The sequence below is a fragment of the Pogoniulus pusillus genome, chromosome 10, assembly GCF_015220805.1.
Source record: "Pogoniulus pusillus isolate bPogPus1 chromosome 10, bPogPus1.pri, whole genome shotgun sequence".
Taxonomy (NCBI): domain Eukaryota; kingdom Metazoa; phylum Chordata; class Aves; order Piciformes; family Lybiidae; genus Pogoniulus; species Pogoniulus pusillus.
The window spans coordinates 21,731,706-21,746,821 of record NC_087273.1 but is presented as its reverse complement, the minus strand read 5'-3'; positions in this window follow the sequence as shown (position 1 = coordinate 21,746,821).

The window sequence follows — 15,116 nt, the reverse complement described above, 5'->3', positions numbered from 1 at the left end:
CCAATACCCATGGGGTAACATTAGGACATAGAGAAGGATGTGAGATAAGGGAGTGCAGCGTTGAGGAAAGCAACCTTGAGGAATGTCGGAGAGATTCTTGCTAGCAGAGGACACAAAATGATAAACATGAGCAACCCGTGCTGGGAGCGTCCTTGAGTCCATCTTGGGAGTTAAGATACCAGGCGCTGGGTGGCACCCCTCACATGCAGCTGCAGGGGGTGGAGTGGCAGCTGCATGTGGGCAGAGTTAGCCAGCCCCAGAGGCTGACCCTCAGATTGTTATGGTATATTACCCTATCCATACCATACTTGAAACCCTGTACCCTCTATATGTAACCAATCTTGGTGGACTAAGAGGGCCAGCCAATCAAGTTCACTCCTAGGGCATGTGAGCAGCATGTACTAAATCTATGGAACCTATCAGAGTTATACACATTGTATGATGAACAATTAGAGCTCTATATAAGCACTGCTTTTAGCCTGCAATAAAGGTTCAGCTTATGCATCATATTGATGTCTCAGTGTCGTTCCAGTCCCTGCATGATCTTAGAAAACCTGGTGTTGTGGAGGGCCCATAGGCCCAAATAGGCTTATACATGCTTTGCCTTGCCTGGACATGTTTTTCTGCCCACACCAGAGGTAAACATAAAAGGAAACACAACAGACCTGGCACCATAAAGTCTGTCCTTCCCAGGGCCCAGGTTGTGTAATGCGGTTGTGTAAGTGGTTTTGTAAGCCCAACACATCCAGCTCATGTTTGCTGGGTACACGGCCCATGTGATCTCCATAGTTGGAGCTCGTGGCCTGTGGCTCTTGCCTATTATGGTATGTTTTAGCTAACTGCCAAGATGATTGGTCATTCTCATGGCCAAGGGGACATTAATCTCGGCCCACATTTGATAAATAGGAGTACACAGGTAAACAACTTGATTATGCTTTTGCTTGTGCTTATGCCTGGTTCGGCAAGAGTGCAGGACCCAGGCTAGCTCAGCTGAAACGCGCTTTCTCGCAGCCTTTTTTCTCCTCTTTTCTTGAGGCTCTCTCGATCTGAGGAGCCCAGAGGGAGGGAGGGAGCGGCAAGCAGGCGCTAAGTGCTCGCCGGAAGGTGAGTCAGAGGGCGGTGCCTGGCGAGCGGCACATTTAAACGAGGAGCAGCAGAGGCGAAGCCACAGCCTGGTTCGGCAAGAGTGCAGGACCCAGGCTAGCTCAGCTGAAACGCGCTTTCTCGCAGCCTTTTTTCTCCTCTTTTCTTGAGGCTCTCTCGATCTGAGGAGCCCAGAGGGAGGGAGGGAGCGGCAAGCAGGCGCTAAGTGCTCGCCGGAAGGTGAGTCAGAGGGCAGTGCCTGGCGAGCGGCACATTTAAATGAGGAGCTAGCTGTCTCTGCTGAGCGCGGCGCAGCGCGCGCCGCTGGTAAAAAAAAAAAAAAAAAAAACAAAAAAAACAAAAAAAAACCCCACCACACCTAACAACTCGCACCGGACCTTCAGGATAGCAGACATGGTTCGAACTAGGTCCAAGCTGTATAATACTTGTAAAACTGTGGGCACCCAAACAGAGCCCACCTGTAGGAATGCAGGCGTCCAGACGTCTGGATGTGAGGAGTGGTGGAGCCTGGCACTCAACACAGGCAATGGCTGCATTAGGTGTGAGCAGATTGATTGTCTGCTTAACCTGGTGGCTGAACTCAAGGGAGAGGTGGAACGACTGAAGGCTGAAAGGGAAGGTACAAAAGAGCAACATGCTCTGCAGTCCCCCTTGCCAGAGGGAGACGAACAGAGCAACCAAGAAGAATGGATGCAGGTGCCTGCCAGAAGGGGCAAGGGAAAACCCTTCCAGCCATCTTCACATCCCCAGCTGCCCTTACATAACAGATATAGGGCACTAGAGGTTGAGGATGAGGTGATCCTTGAGCAGGCAGAAGCATCACCGGCTGGGAGGGCAACTGAGACAAATCAGTTGCCCCCTCGCATCAGAACAAGTACCCAGAAAAAAAAGAGGAGGGTAATTGTTATTGGTGATTCCCTTCTGCAGGGAACAGAGGGCCCCATATGCCGGCCAGACCCCTTCCACAGGGAGCTCTGCTGCCTCCCTGGAGCCCGGGTCAGGGATGTTACCAGGAGGCTGCCTACTGTAGTGCAGCCCTCTGATTACTATCCCTTATTAGTTATACAGGCAGGGAATGATGAGATTAATAACAGAGGGCTAAAAGCTATCAAAAGGGACTTTAAGACACTGGGGAAAGCAGTTGAGGGAGCAGGGGCACAGGTAATCTTTTCCTCTATACCCTTAGTCACAGGCTGGAATACAGAGAAGAATAGGAAAGCATATTTGATGAACAAGTGGCTCAGAGGTTGGTGCATCCAACATAACTTTGGATTCTTTGATATTGGGGAACTTCATCTTGCCACAGGTCTGCAATCAGGAGATGGGACACAACTATCACAGAAGGGGAGAAGGACCCTGGCACATAAGCTGGCTGGGCTTGTTGAGAGGGCTTTAAACTAGAGTGGAAGGGGGAGGGGGTTAAACATGACAGCACCAGAGATAAATCAAAGGGAATTGAGGATGGTAGGCTAGAGCTAGGAGTAAAAGCAGCAGCCCAGCTGAAGTGCATGTACACTAATGCACGCAGTATGGGTAACAAACAAGAGGAGCTGGAAGCTCTGGTGCTGGAGGAAAACTATGATATTGTCGCCATCACTGAAACTTGGTGGGATAGCTCACATGATTGGTGTGCTGTAATCAATGGCTACAGACTCTTCAGGAGAGACAGGCAAGGGAGAAAGGGCGGGGGAGTGGCTCCGTATATTAGGGATGCTCTGGATGTCGTGGAGGTAGAAATCAAAGATGTTCAAGTTGAGTCATTATGGGTGAGACTTAAGGCGAAGGCCAACAAGGCTGATATCCTGGTTGGAGTCTGTTACAGACCACCCAACCAGGAAGAAGAGGTTGATTTATTACTCTTTAAGCAACTGGAGGGCTGCCTCAAGATCACCTGCCCTTGTTCTGGTGGGCGACTTTAACCTACCAGACATCTGCTGGGACTTAAACACTGCAGAGAAGAAGCAGTCTAGAAGGTTTCTGCAATGTGTGGAAGACAACTTCCTATCCCAGCTGTTACGTGAGCCTACCAGGGGGGCAGCCCTGCTTGACCTGCTGCTCACAAATAGAGAGGGGCTGGTAGGGGATGTGGTGGTTGGAGGCTGCCTGGGGTCCAGTGACCATGAAATTATAGAGTTTTCAATACATGGAGAAACCAGGAGGGGCATCAACAGAACCTCCACACTGGACTTCCGAAGGGCAGACTTCAGCCTATTTAAGGAACTAATTCAGAAAGTTCCTTGGGAAATAGCCCTTAGAAACAAAGGGGTCCAGGAAGGTTGGACCTGCTTCAAGAAAGAACTCCTGAAGGCACAGGAGCAGGCAGTGCCACTGAGCCGGAAGATGAGCCGACGAGGGAGGCAGCCAGGCTGGATGGGCAGGGAGCTGCTGAAGGAATTAAAGATTAAAAAGAGAGTGTATCACCTTTGGAAAAGAGGGGAGATGTCCCAGGAGAAGTTCAAGGAAGTTGCTAGGTCTTGTAGAGGAAAAATTAGAGAGGCAAAAGCCCACTTGGAGCTCAGGCTGGCCACGGCTGTCAAGGAAAATAAAAAGTGTTTCTTTAAATATATGAATGGCAAGAGAAGGGCCAAGGACAACCTCCAGTCCTTACTAGATAGAGATGGGAACATAGTGACAAAGGATGAGGAAAAGGCAGAGGTGCTTAACACCTTCTTTGCCTCAATCTTCACTAGTGGGACAGGTTGTCTCCAGGACAGCTGGACTCCTGAAGTGGTGGATGGAGTCAGGGACCAGTACAGTCCCCCTCTAATCCATGAGGAAGCAGTAAGGGACCTGCTGTGTCATTTGGATCCTCACAAGTCCATGGGACCGGATGGGATCCACCCTAGGGTGCTGAGAGAGCTGGCAGCTGAGCTGGCCAAGCCACTCTCCATCATTTATCAGCAGTCCTGGCTCACTGGAGAGGTCCCTGAAGACTGGAAGCTGGCCAATGTGATACCCATACACAAGAAGGGTCGTAAGGAGGAGACAGAAAACTACAGACCTGTGAGCCTGACCTCAGTGCCAGGCAAGGTCATGGAACAGGTCATCTTGGGTGCCATCACAAAGCACCTACAGGATAGCCAAGGGATCAGGCCCAGCCAGCATGGGTTTAGGAAGGGCAGGTCCCACCTAACCAACCTGATATTCTTTTATGATCAGGTTACCCGCCTGGTGAATGTGGGGAAGGCTGTGGATGTAGTCTACTTGGACTTCAGCAAAGCCTTTGACACAGTCTGCCACAAGAAGCTTCTAGCCAAGCTGGCAGCTCATGGTTTGGACAGATTCACTCTGTGCTGGATCAAGAACTGGCTGGATGGCAGAGCTCAGAGAGTGGTGGTGAATGGTGCCACATCCAGTTGGCAGCCAGTCACTAGTGGTGTTCCCCAAGGATCAGTGCTGGGACCAGTCCTGTTCAATATCTTTATTGATGACCTGGACGAGGGCATTGAGTCCAGCATCAGTAAGTTTGCAGATGACACCAATCTAGGAGCAGGTGTTGATCTGTTGGAAGGTAGGAGAGCCCTGCAGAGGGACCTGGACAGGCTGGATGGGTGGGCAGAGGCCAATGGGATGAGATTTAACAAGGCCAAGTGCAGGGTTCTGCACTTCGGCCACAATAACCCCAAGCAGCGCTATAGGCTGGGGACTGAGTGGCTGGAGAGCAGCCAGGAGGAAAGGGACCTGGGGGTACTGATAGATAGTAAGCTGAAGATGAGCCAGCAATGTGCCCAGGTGGCCAAGAGAGCCAATGGCATCCTGGCCTGCATCAGGAACAGTGTGGCCAGTAGGACAAGGGAGGTTATTCTTCCCCTGTACTCAGCACTGGTCAGCCACACCTTGAGTACTGTGTCCAGTTCTGGGCCCCTCAATTCAAGAAAGATGTTGAGGTTGCTGGAACATGTCCAGAGAAGGGCAACGAAGCTGGTGAGGGGCCTGGAACACAAAACCTATGAGGAGAGGTTGAGGGAACTGGGCCTGTTTAGCCTGGAGAAGAGGAGGCTCAGGGGTGATCTTATTACTGTCTACAACTACCTGAAGGGGCATTGTAGCCAGGTGGGGGTTGGCCTCTTCTCCCAGGTAACCAGCAATAGAACAAGGGGACACAGTCTCAAGTTGTGCCAGGGTAGGTATAGGCTGGATGTTAGGAAGACGTTCTTCACAGAGAGAGTGATTTCCCATTGGAATGGGCTGCCCAGGGAGGTGGTGGAGGCACTGTCCCTGGGGGTCTTCAAGAAAAGACTGGATGAGGCACTCAGTGCCATGGTCTAGTTGACTGGCTAGGGCTGGGTGCTAGGTTGGACTGGATGATCTTGGAGGTTTCTTCCAACCTGGTTGATTCTATGATTCTATGAATATATTATGCCTGCCTGCCTGCTCACCTGCTGTGCTCACTCTTAACCTGCTTGCTTACTTTGCTGCTATTTGTCTGTACTATCTACTTTTCTCTATGGAGAAAGAATCTCCCATGGGCTCCCAGCCAGCCGTGCACACCTGCACACCACTGCAGTGAGTTACCAGGACTAGAACCTGTATTGCCCTGCCGTTATCTATGGAGCTCGTCTCCCATGTAGCCGTGTACCCTATTGCATGCCGCTGCCTTATCACTGCCTTGTAAGCTCTACTGCTGCGAGTTACCAGGAGCAGACCCTGGATTGTCTGCATGCGATTGGCCTGTGTGGCCAGGGTGACACCATGCTGGGACCGTACAGCATCCTGCCTCTGCACCTGAAGGTCCTGCCTAAGAAATCCCTGGACAGAGCATCCAGAAGGAGCCAGGAGAACAAGGTCAGAGAGCATCCTTTCCCCCTGAAGCTGGGAGGATCCACAGCCTCAAAGTCCATGGGCAGAGTTCCTGAAGACTGGACACTCCTATAGGCTGTGATGTAGCCCTGGAGGGTGATTGACAATAAGAATTTGTGAGTAAATGCTTTAATGCCTCTGTAATTCTCTACTGCCTTCTGCCATAGAGCAGAAAGAGCTTGGGCCCATCTACTGGGGCAAGCAGCATATTGACCCAAGTGGCATTTGGCCATGGGGAAATTCTCTCTCTCTTTGGTTTATAGTTTTAATGTTTGCTAGTTATTAACAAGTTACTGGTTTGATGTTAATTCCTAGAATGTCTTCCTTAACCATGTAAGAACAAATATTTATATTAAAATTCAGTGGTTGGGGGTGGCAGCACAGACTTTCAATAATTTTACCAGTGGCACTTTGATGCCACAGACTCTCTATCTAAATCTTTCCAAACCTCTGCTAAATTCTCATTCTGCTGTATATAGACATTCTGTATATAATTTCGCAACCGCATACAAAGTACTTGTGTGGGGTAGCTGTAAATAAGTTTGGGGAAGAGAGGAATATGTGTAATAATATTAAATTATTTAAACCCTTTTGAATTCAGCCTCATATTTCATTCCCCAAGCCCAGACAAACCCCTTCACAACACAAGTTGCATATAAGTCACCATATCACTGCAATAAAGGGGATTGTTTGCAAAACAATGATATAACCATATTGGTACTCAATTGTACTCTGGTTTGCAACGCTGGCAAATGGTGCCTGAACAGGGGCAGCCTGAATTGGGAAGGACCAAGGTATTGTAGACTGGCAGCGGGCAGGACTGCAATTTTATGAGCCGGGGTCAGGACACACTGACGACACTGCGGACATTCTGAATCGAAAGTAGGGTCACTGGCAACACTGGACGGAGTGGCGCTGCAAAACAGAGGCAGTAGCTGGTAAGCCCAGATCGTGGCTGGGGGACTCTGTAAAAGCAGGTAAGGCAGTGATGGAAGTGGATTCAGCACTGAATTACTGGCAAGCATACTCTCTAAGAGAGGGATTACGCCCAGATATGAAAAGCTCCACGAGCTGAACAAATGGGCTAAAGAGAGGGACTTTATGAAGCAGATCCATATGATTTTTAGCCAGAGAGCTGGAGAGAAGTGGGGAATGCAATGTGGGATGCAGTAGTTACTGACAGTAAAGACTCTAAAATAGCTCAAAAGCTCAGTTCCACCTGGCGAGACATAATAAATACCTTAATGGAGATGAAAGCCAAGCAACAGGTCACTATGGCTGCCACATGCACGTTCACTGCCACTCCTGCTTTTCCAGTTGAAATGACCAGTAATGCCCCAACCTGCGATAAGCGCTTAGCTGTCAAAGGTGGTGAAGAGCCTTCTTGGTTGAAAAGTTTTTGAAACTACTGTGAAGGGCCTCACCACTGCAACTGTGTGAATACTACTAATGACCCACCAATAGCTGACAACAACAACCATCTGGCCGCAGATTCCACTAAAGCAACTTCTACATGTGATCATGGGGATCCAGTTTGCTGTCTGAAAAATGCAGCCCTCCCACACCCCCACTGACAGCATCCAGTAAAGGATGGAGATTCTTCACTCTCAAAAGGAAAAGGAAAAAAAAAAGAAAAAAACAAACAACAAAGAGACAGAGGGGAGAAAGGGGAGAAGAGCAGAGGAAAAGAGGAAAAGTAGAAGGCAATCAACCTAACATAAGGAACCAGACACCGCCCCCTCCTCCAGTGAATAGATGTCAAGGTCCAGAGAACAGAGATTAACAATATCTGTCCAGAGGAGCAAGATCTGTTCTTATGGATTTTGTGTTGTGAAATTAAGGTGCAAACGAGACCAGATATCACCACGAACTATTTATTAAAGGATAAGTTGGACAAAACAGAGGGAGAGAGGGGAGAAGGGGGAGAGAGAGAGATAAAGAGAACAATGCAGAAGAGAACAAAGAGCAGGGAAAGAGCTGCAATCATATTACCCTCAGTCACAGGTGGGGGGAAGAAAGAGAAACAGGTGCGTGGCCCAGGGATGATCTTCTGTGAAGTTCATCAGGGATTCTTCTGGTGGATGTCTGCCCCTGGTGGTCCGGTGGGAGTGCCACACTTTGGCAGGCATTCCTCCTGCCTTTTATACAGTTTTCTGCTCAGTGTCTGGCTGCAGCTCCCCAGGAAATCTTCCTGTGTATTCTCATGCATTCGCAGGGGTCCAGTGCCACCATGGAGAGGACCTCTGCCCCCTCCCTGGCTATACCTGGCCATACTCTGAATACACATAAACCTTTTCCCTTCGGGGTAGCTGAGATAAGATTTAGGCCTCCTGGGCATCCCAGCTGGGCTGACTTCCAGGAGTTTCAAAGGAGTTGTCTGTTGATTTTGCATCCCTGAGCTTTAGGCCAAGCACCGAGTCTGAGTCCCAGAAGTTAACAAAGGCAATCTTGTCTTTGTTGATGAACAAGAGAGAGGATTAGACTCTCACACAAGAGCTCCAGGAAAGCAGTCCCAGATCCACCCTTACCATCCCCCACACCTCCTAGCGCACCCGCCAACAGGACGCACCCCCGCAGGTTGAAGAGACGCACAGCTGATAGACCTTCTGACAGACTCCAGAAGTTAGAGGGCTGAGTCCAGCTCGGGACGGGATCTGTCGGACTTGTGACATGCTTCTATCGGTGTCAAATGTGAATTATGGGGTTGGGGTGGGGGGCAGGAGTGGGTTGCGTTGGGAAAACACTGGGTCTGTGTTGCTTCAGAGAGCTAGGCTACTTGCATATATAAGCCTCCTCCAAGCAAAGGTGTTCAAGTTACCACCACAATGGCACACAAAGCCTTGCTAAATCACTCAGCTCCTGACTTTGTTTACCTTCAACTTCTGCCTTCTGTTTGAGCATGTGGACAGACGTTTTGTCACCTTAGGAAAGAGCTTCTTAAAAAGCATGGCAAAGCTCTTCTTGTCCATGACTTGATAATACGGTGGTCTGGCAGAAATAGAAGTTTTTAGGGTAAACATCAGAAGGCTGTATCTGGTGAAGCTATAAATCTAACGCTGAAGTCTGTAGAAAGGAAAGAAACAGCTGTCATGAAATAGTTGTAAGAGCTTCTCTAAACTTTTTCTCTCTGTGAGGGATGTACTTTGAAAGTTACTTTTGCTGTGCAAAAGTCTGATAAAATATCACCTAGGATGTGGTGGGAATAGTCCTGAGAGACGACAGGAACCAGGGCTCCAAAGACTTCAAAGGTAACTTTTCGGCTGTAAGACAGACAGCAAGTGGTGTCCCTGCAGGGTTTAGGCAGAAAAACATGTCCAGGCAGGGCAAGGCATGAATAAGCCTGTTTTTTGGGCCTACAGGCCCTCCACAACAGAAGCAGACCTTGGTTCTTAAAGGAGATAGTCCTGCATTTTGACAGCCTTTGATTGTAATATATTTTAGAGTTTAAGAGTTTACTGGTGTGATGGTTTGGGGGTTACCCCGCCCCTCCCACACTTTGTATTTGCCCCAGCTAACTCAGACGGACCCTGGGAATACAGATGAAGCAATTTATTTACAGCTAGCAGAATTTACAAGCAGCTATTTACAATATATACAGTTATATACAATTATATACAGAAATATACAAAGGATAAACAATATAAAGCACAACTCCCCTCCCAGAAACCTGAGTCCCCAGGAGGGGCTCTCAAACCACCCCAACACCTTCCCCCGCCCTCTCAACCTTACCCCAGTTCTCAGGAAGAAAGAGGTGAGCCAAGAGGTTAGGGAGCAAGGTTAGTAGGAGCAGGGTTAATGAGATGTGACCAGGTCTAAGGCAAAAGCAAGAGGGAAGACAAAATGGAGAAAGTTTTACTTCTTCTTCCCAGAGTTCTCAGCGAGACTATGAGAGAAGTTGACATCAATTGTTTTCATTTCACTGCCCGTTATCTAGTTCTTTTACCAAAACATTCCAGCTTGCTTCAAACTAGCACCATCCACCCCTTGTCTACTTCACTCAGAGTATCGCTGAGAATTATCCAATCTAATCTAAACCAATATTTACACGAAAACAATACATACAAGTTCAGTTCACACTTCAATCAGATGTAGGTGATTCAAAAGCTCAGAACAGGGACTCCCAGGTGATGTTGGGTTCGTGCTCACGTACTGTAGATTCTATCGTAGATTCTCTCAGTGTTGGGCGCGATGTTACCTAGAACAGAAAACTTCTAACAGCTTGAATTTAAACTCTCTCAGCTAAGGTTAGATTTCTCTGTGGAATACACTGGATTTCACCATTCTCCTGCATTACCCAGTATGTATGACCAGGACCTTCAGCAGAAACCACCCCTCGGACAGGTTTCCCTTGGCCCGAAGGAGAAAATACCCAAACAGTTTTCCCTAACAGATTCTTTTCACGTACAACAGGAACTTTATCACCGTCTACTGTTTGGACCAAATCTGATTGTGCAGGCCCTGCTCTGTTTACTGAACCTCTACTATTTACCAACCAAGTAGCTTTTGCTAAATGTTTGTCCCAGTTTTTAGAGTTCCACCCCCCATGGCTTTTAGGGTGGTTTTCACGCAAACCATTGTTAGCGCTCAATCTTCCTGAAGCTGGTGCATAGTAGGGTATGTGATAGATCCATTCAATACCATGCTCTTTGGCCCAGTTTTTCACAAGATTGTTTTGAAATGAGTACCATTGTCTGACTCAATTCTCTCTGGAGTTCCATGTCTCCACAAGATCTGTCTCTCCAAACCAACAATGGTGTTACGTGCAGTTGCATGTGGAACTGGATAGGTTTCCAACCATCCAGTGCTGGCTTCTACCATTGTCAGCACATACTGCTTGCCAGAACGAGATCGAGGTAAAGTGATGTAGTCAATCTGCCAGGCTTCACCATACTTGTACTTTGACCATCTCTCACCATACCATAAGGGCTTGATTCGCTTAGCCTGCTTAATAGCAGCACAAATGTCACAGTCATAGATGACTTGGGTGATAGCGTCCATGGACAAGTCAATTGACCTATCGCGAGCCCATCGGTATATTCCATCTCTGCCTTGATGTCCAAATGAGTCATGGGCCCACCGACCTAAGAACAGCTCACCTCGGTGTTTCCAATCAAGGGTCAATGTCAAGTTCAGAGTTGGTATCAACTTGAGCAATCTTAGCAGCTTGGTCTGCCTTCTGGTTATGTGATGTTCCTCAGTGGCTCTGCTCTTAGGCATGTGTGCGTCTACGTGCCGCACCTTCACTGGAGTTTTCTCCAGCCGTGCATCAATGTCCTGCCATAGATCAGCACACCAAATAGGCTTTCCTTTCCTCTGCCAACCATTCTTCTTCCAGTCCTTTAGCCAACCCCATAGAGCATTGGCTACCATCCACGAGTCGGTGTAGAGGTAAAGGATAGCCTATTTTCACGTTCAGCCACATCAAGAGCAAGTTGAACTGGTTTTACCTCAGCGAACTGACTGGATTCTCCTTCTCCATCTTTCGTTTCGTTATCTCTCCTGGTTGGACTCCAAACTGCTGACTTCCATATTCGCTTGTTCCCAACAAGATGACAGGAACCATCTGTGAATAAAGCATAGATCTTTCCTGATCAGTAGAGATCACCATAGGGAGGAGCTTCCTCAGCACGAGTTATTTTCTTCTCCTCTGGAGGTTTGGAACAGTCTGTGCCTTCCGGCCGAGTTGGTGATCACCTCCCACCAGACCAGGTCGGTCAGATTACCCATTCGTGCTCGTTGGTTATCAAAGTCATCCATTTAGACCAGGTTGCATCTGTGGCATGATGTGGTGATGAACCTTTGCCCTTGAACATCCAGTTAAGAACTGGCAGTCTAGGAGCTAAAAGCAATTGTGACTCAGTTCCAATCACTCAGAAGCTGCTTTCACTCCCTCATAGGCTGCTAGAATCTCTTTCTCAGTTGCAGTGGTAATTGTCTCTGAACCTCTGTAACAACGTCCCCAAAACCAAGTGGATGACCACGTGTCTCATTTGGAGCTCTCTGCCAAAGACTCCAAGTTGGACCATTGTCACTGGCAGCCGTGTACAGAATGTTTTAATGTCCGGACAAGATCTCATAGGTCCCAAGCCCACTGCATGGACTACTTCTCGCTTAATTTGCTCAAAAACTGCTTGTTGTTCAGGTCCCCACTCGAAATTGTTTCTCTTACGAGTCACATCATGCAGAGGTTTTGACAATCTGACTGAAACCAGGAATGTGTAGTCTCCAAAATCCCACCACACCAAGAAAGAAAGTGTATCCTTCTTACTGGTGGGAACTGCCATGGTAGAGACTTTGTTGATCACATCCTGAGAATGTAACGGTGACCATCCTGCCACTGCACTCCCAGAAACTGATTTCTTTGGCAGGTCCTTTGACCTTGTCTCTCTTAATGGCAAAACCTGCTTGCAACAGAATGTCAATGATTTTGTTACCTTCTCGAAGACTTCCTTAGCAGTTTGGCCCCACACAATGATGTCGTCGATGTACTGGATGAGCTCTGGAGCTTTACCTTTCTCCAGTGCATTGTGGATGGACTGAGTGACAGGATGGTTGAGCTGTGTTTCCCACCCCTGAGGCAAACGGTTGAGCTGGTACTGGATTCCTCTCCAGGTGAATGCAAACTGAGGCCTGCACTCCTTTGCTATAGGAATAGAGAAGAAAGCATTAGCAATGTCTATGGTTTGCATACCATTTAGCCTCCTTCGATTCAGCTCGTACTGGAGTTCCAGCATGTCCGGCACAGCGCACTCATGGGCGGCGTCACCTCGTTGAGGGCACGAAAGTCAACTGTCAGTCTCCAGTCGCCCGTGGGTTTACGCACAGGCCAGATGGGACTGTTGAAAGGTGAATGAGCTTTCTCGATGACAGCCTGACTCTCCAGGTTGACGAATCAGCTGATGAATGGGCAACAAAGAGTCACGGTTAGTTCTGTACTGCCTATGATGAACAGTTTGAGTTGCAATTGGCACCTCCAGGTCCTCTATGTCATGATGTCCCCACAACTGCAGATTCATCAGAAAGTTCAGGTCTAACAGACAATTTCAATTTACCATCCTCAATCTCTACAGAATGCTTATACCAAAAGCCCATTTGTGACCCTTAGGATCTTTGAAACAACCTTGTCTCAAAAACGTCAATTCCCATAATGCAAGGCGCATCAGGACCAGTTACAATAGTATGTGGTCTTCCACTCTTGACAGGTTATACTGATCTCAGCCGGTATCTTAGTTAGACTCTTAGATCCACCAGTGATTCCAAAAATAGATATGGACTCTGTCCCTTTGCAATTGAATGCAACAAAGTACACTGAGCACCTGTGTCAACTAAAGCCCTGTATTTCCGAACTTGAACTGCAGGCCACCTAATGAACACATTCCAATAGATTCGGTTCCTCTCCACTATCCCTTTCCTCCTCCTGGATGGTAGGCAGGGCACCCCTAATGCTGAACATGCATGTAGGGGTGTACACAGTGATTGGTGTTGTTGTGAGAGGAACTGCAACTGTTGAACAATTGCAGTTGCTCTCGGGAGCTGAAGAAGTGACAGCTACTTTCTGCATTGCTGCCTCTGTTTCTGCCATTCTGCAGATCCCTGACTCTCTTTGAAAGAGCTGAAGTAGGTTTACCATCCCATTTGTTCATGTTCTCCCCGTATGTGTCACGCAGAAGTATCCACAGTGACGCACGTGATTGCTGATGTCTGGGTGGAATTTGTCTCCTCCTGGGCTGGAATTGCCTTGCAGGAGGTGGGCGTCTGTTTCCGACTGCAGAAACATGCACCCATTCAGATGATGCAGGAATGGTATTCTTTTACAGATTAGTAATGTTTTTGAAGATCCTCCTTCAGTTCTTTCATAGCTCTTTGATGCCATCCCTTATGCTCTGTTACCTAGAGTTTTTATGGCAGAGACTAGACCAGAATGTGACAAGCTGTCCTCAATCTGCCTGAGCTGGTCTGTGAATTCACCAACAGTGAAAGATCTTCCATTATCACTCCTTGCTAGAAACTTACTGGCCAAGATGTTAGCATAGGAATGAAGGAGCAAGCTTAATAAGCTTCTTCATGAGACCTGTTCCCAAAGGAATATCATCAGGCTCATGAGTGCCATGATCTCCATAAAGCACTTCCTTCACAGCAAACTCCTTCAGAAGCTTAATCCCTGCTCAACGGTGTTCCACTTCTTGGCAGCCCATGGCAAATCATCTCGGGAAGGATATCTCATAGCCACAGCCAACAAAAGCGTGTCCACAAGCTAACCCTACCAAGAGGACTTGCTAGGTATTTGTCCACTCCACTCTCCTTAGTGAGTGGTCCCAGCTGCTTGGCAGACTTGTCTCCTACCTGCAAAGCATTAGCACCAATGCCACGGCATCTCACTAGCCAGCTTAGGATTGGCTCACCTGATTCTCTTGTGCATTCCTTCCTAACTTCCCTGACCTCTCTGAGTGGATCCTTGGAGCCTTGGATGTCATCTTCCTCCTCTTCCTCCTGTTGTTCTGGTGGTGCCGGGCCTAACACAATCTTCCTCATAGCATTCCTAAACTCATTGGAACCATCCTCTCTCCTGGCAGCTAACCTCACAGCGCTCCTCTCACTTGAGTATTGTTGTCTCAGCACATCTACAAGGTCTCGCAGACTAACTATCTCCTCCTCCTCTTCTTGCTGCTGATCACCAGAGGTCCCCTGTCTTACATCCTCCTGCGAACCACTCTTTGTCTTAGCTTTTGCCTTAGCAGGTGCCAGAAAGGCCTGAGCAGCAACAGACTTGGATGTGTCTGCTGGAGGATTTGAATCTTTAGGAGTCTGACTTGAAGGGTTTGAATCCTTAGGGGTCTGACCTGGAGCATTTGAATTATTGGAGGTCTGACTTGGAGCATTTGTATCCTTAGGGGTCTGACCTGGAGCTTGTGAGTTCAAGTCTGCCTTGCTTTTAACAGGAGGATTTTGGTTCTGGTCTGCTGGCTGGGGGTTCAAATTGGCTGAGCTGGTGTCATTAGGATTTGGACTGACTGGGCTAGCATTACTAGCACTAGTAGTATTATTAACATTAGTGGGATTATTTGCCTGTCCTCCTGGGATGCCTGCCAACCCTGAGGTGTTTTGATTGTTGCTAGGAACATTCTGATTTTGGGTACCTGCCTGTCCTCCTAGGGCTCCTGCCGAACTCTGCCCGTTATCATTGTTTACGTTAGTGGCAGGAACACTGGCTG